The sequence below is a fragment of the Panthera pardus genome, unplaced genomic scaffold, assembly GCF_024362965.1.
Source record: "Panthera pardus isolate Hobbes unplaced genomic scaffold, ASM2436296v1 HiC_scaffold_27, whole genome shotgun sequence".
Classification (NCBI taxonomy): Eukaryota; Metazoa; Chordata; class Mammalia; order Carnivora; family Felidae; genus Panthera; species Panthera pardus.
Window position 1 is genome coordinate 7853941 of NW_026526843.1, and position 4430 is coordinate 7858370.

Consider the following 4430-nt stretch of genomic DNA (forward strand, 5'->3'; position numbering starts at 1 on the left):
TCTTAAGAAGATTAGATTATTGATTTGAGAGTTTTGTCCTTTTCTTTAAATTTTTTTTAATGTTTATTTATTTTTGAGAGAGAGACAGAGACAGAGACAGAGAGAAACAGACCATGAGTGGGGGAGGGGGAGAGAGAGAGGGAGACACAGAATCCAAAGCAGACTCCAGGCTCTGACCTGTCAGCACAGAGCCCGATATGGGGCTAGAACTCACAGATCGTGAGATTATGACCAAAGCCCAAGTTGGGCGCTTAACTGACTGAGCGACCCAGGAGCCCCTGAGACTTTTGTCCTTTTTAAATTATAAACATTTAATGCTATGAATTTCCCTTTCAGCACTGCTTTAGATGAATCTCATACATGTTGATATGTTTATTCAGTTCTGTGTACTTTTAAATTTCTTTTGAGACCGCCTCTTTGACTCATGGATTGTTAAGTATGTTGCTTAGTTTCCAAGTGTTTGGAGATTTCCTTTTTATCTTTCTGTTATTGCTTTCTAGTTTGACTTTGGCCAAAGAACAAACTCTACATGATTTAAATTCTTTTAAATTTGTTAAGGTTTTTTTAAGTAGTTGCTCTGAGCATTACCACACACATATACACATTATTACAGATTACTAATGTTGATATTTTACTACTTTGAGTGAAGTATGGAAACCTTAATTCCATTTGGATCCTTTTACCTTCCCTGATTTTCAAATATCATTGTCTTAAATACTTTCTCTACATGCATCGAGCTCCATATCAGATGGTGTTGTATCATTTTTCAGCAATAAAATATTATTAAAGAAACTCATGAAGTGAAGGATAGTCTATAATGTTTACTTCTATTTTTACCCATTCCATGTTCTGCTTTCCTTTCTGAAGTTTCCAGCCTTCTTCTGTTATCATTTTTTTCTCTTTAGAGAACTTTCTTCAGCTATACTATCAGGGTAGGTGTGCAAGTGGCAAGTTCTCTTAGTTCTCCATTATCTGAGAATGTCTTGATTTCCCCTTCATTCCTCAAGGATAGTTTCAAGGGATAGAGGATTTGTGGCTCCCAGGTCTTTTCTTTCAGTACTTGAAAGCTGTTATGACACTTGCTTTTGGCCTCCATGATGTCATCTGAGAAACCTACCATAATTCAAATAGGATGTTCCCTATAGAATTACCTACAATTTTGTGGTTCTCTTTGGCTGCTTTCAAGACTTTTTCTTTGTCTTCACTTTTCAGAAGTTTTCCTGATGCCGTGTCCTGGCGTGAATTTGAGGGGGGTGGGGGGGGGCGGGGGGGGGGTTGGTATCCTAACTAAAGTTTGCTCTACTTCCTGAATCTGTAGGTTTATGTCTTTTGTCAGTTTGGAGGAGTTTTCATCTATTATTACTTTGAATGTTTTTTCAGTCCCACTCTCTCTGTCTTCTCTTTCTGGGACTCATACAATATGAATGTTTTTTATGTGTTTCAAGATAATTTGTACATTCAAGAGAATTTTTAATAGATTGTTGAAGCATTTTTATGACATCTGCTTTAAAATTCTTATTAGATAATTCCAATGTACAATCCATCTCAGTATTGGTATCAGTTGACTGTAGAGTTTTTTTTTTTCTCTCAGATTTTAGTTTTCTTGGATTTGGTATGACAGGTGATTTTTTTTTTATTGCATCCTGTACATTTTGACTATTATGCTAGGACCCTCTTAATTTTATTTAAGTCTTCTATTTTACCATGTATTACCCCACTTAGTTTACGTGTGGGTTCTGGCTTATGTATGTGGGCTCCAGGGCCAATAAAAAGTAAGTTTCCTAAACCTTTGGAAGCCATCATCCTGTAAGCATGTTTTCTGGGTTTAGGCCATCTCTCAAGATTTTAGAAACTCCTGAAGTGGGGTGCCTGGGTGGCTCAGTTGGTTAAGCCGCTGACTTCAGCTCAGGTCATGATCTCGCGGTCTGTGGGTTCGAGCCCCGCGTCGGGCTCTGTGCTGACAGCTCAGAGCCTGGAGCCTGTTTCAGATTCTGTGTCTCCCTCTCTCTGACCCTCCCCCATTCATGCTCTGTCTCTCTCGGTCTCAAAAATAAATAAATGTTAAAAAAATTTAAACAAATAGAAACTCCTGAAGAAAACTGATTAGTGTTCCAAGCTTCTATGAAGTCCAAGGGGTTTCTATTCAACTAGAATTTTCTAAGACCATAGAGATATAGCTCAAAACCCACTTTTCTGATGCTATAGCTACCAGTATTTCAGTAAATAATGTTAACAAAAGAGGATTTTCTCACATTAATTGTGATATTTTTGCCCATTCTACTTAAAGTTGGTCTACGCTGAAAAGTATACCTTCCTACATGTCATGTGTATACTTTTTCCCTACTAAGAGATTTTTTTGCAGAATTTGCTCTGAAACAGTTATCCCTCTGTCAACTTCATGAAATGATGGTAGTTCATCTTGAATATTTATTGTAAACAAATACATCTTAACCTCAAAAATTTTCAAGGATAATCTTTCTGATGGAGTAAGAGGAGCAATACTATATAACTTTCCCATACTCTCATTTTTAAAAATTACTTTGTTCTCCATCATAAGCAAAATGGTGGGTGCAATTTTACACAGGACAGTCAAGGAAGGCCATCTCTAAAGAAGGTAACATTTGAACTGAGATGATACAATGAGAAGAGAGCTATGTAAACACCTGGGAGAATAGCTTCTAAGGCAAAGAAAACAGAAGTGCCAAGGCTCTGAGATGGGAACAAGATAAGGGTGTTTGAGGAACAACAAAGAAATCAGTGTGTCTGCGGCAGCATGAACAAGGAGACAAGTAATAAGAGATGAGATCCAAGAGAATACAAGGAGACGGTACTAGAGGGCCCTACATGCCATAATTGGGACTTTGGAATTCATTATAAGGGAGTCCACGCAGCTAGGTAGCAAGGCATTGGAGAACATTGGCAGCCTAGGTAGCAAGGCACGCAGCTAGGTAGCAAGGCATTTCAAGATTTTGAAAGACATGATCTGATTTACATTTTAGAATGATCATTCTGGATGTGATGTACAGAATGAATTGGAATGTAGCCAAGAATTGAGTCAGGGAGAGCAATGAGGATGCTATTACAGTGGCCCAAACGAGGATGACTAGTTTCTCTGGACCACACTTGAACTAGGGGGGTGGGTAATGGTGGAGATGAAGAGTGGTCAAATTTTGATATACTTTTTAGATACAGTTTATTGGAATTTTTGAGGGTTTGAATGTAAGGGATGAAGAGAAACTGAAGAATCAAGAATGACTCTTGGGTTTTTGCTTGAATGACTATTGGACTATTGTGCCATTAACTGAGATAGGGAAGGATGTGAGAGGATCGTGTTTGTGAGGATGGGGGGGGGGGGAGAAGATAGCGAATCAGGTGTCCTTTGGCCATGTTAAATTTGAGATGTCTGTTATACATCTAAAAGAACTGGTTAAGCAGGAGGTAGTGTATATGAATGTGGAGCTCAGAGAGGAGGTCTGGACTGAAGATAAAAACTTTGGAGTCATCAACATACATAGATAATATATAAAGCCATGGGGTTGGATGAAATCATTTAGAAATCATAGGTAGATGAAAGAGTTCAAGGTCAAACTCTAGAACACTCCAACACTTATAGATGGGATTAAAGGGAAAACCCGGCAACAAAATTGAAGGAAACAAGCATTTTAGGTTGGAAAATATGGTGTCACTGAAATCGGGAGAAGCAATTATTTCAAAAAAGAAGGAGTGTTCAATCATGTTGAATGCTTAAGAGTTTGAATAATAAGAGAATAGCAAAGTGACTGTTGAATTAAGTAACGTAGAAGTCGTTAGTGACTTTGACAAATGTATTTTCAGAGAAGTGGCGGAAATGAAAGCCCAGTTAGACAATATTGAAGAATAGATGGGTCAGTTGATGAATGGGTAAGCAAAATGGGGAATATCTGTAAAATGGAGAGTTATTCAGCCATGAAATACTAATCCATGCTACAACATGGACGAATCTCGAAACATGATGCTAAATGAAAGTAACCAGGCACAAGAGACCCCATATTATATGATTCCATTTATGTGAAGTGTCCAGAATAGGCAATTCTACAGAGACAGAAAGCAGATGAGAGGTTACTTAGGGCTTGGTAAGATGAGAGGGGTTTAGAGTGTGATAGGATAGGGTATAGAATTCTTTCTGAAGCTGAAATGTTCCAACTCCAAGACTATACTAAAAACCATTGTACTGTACATTTAAAATGGGTAAGTTGTACGATATGTGAATTATATCTTTAATAAAGCTGTTTTTTAAAAAAGACTGAGGGGCGCCTGGGTGGCTCAGTTGGTGAGTGTCTGATTTTGGCTCAGGTCATGATCTCATGGTTTGTGAGTTCAAGCCCCACAATGGGCTCACTGATGTCAGCACAGAGCCCACTTTGGATCCTCTGTCTCTCTCTCTCTCTCTC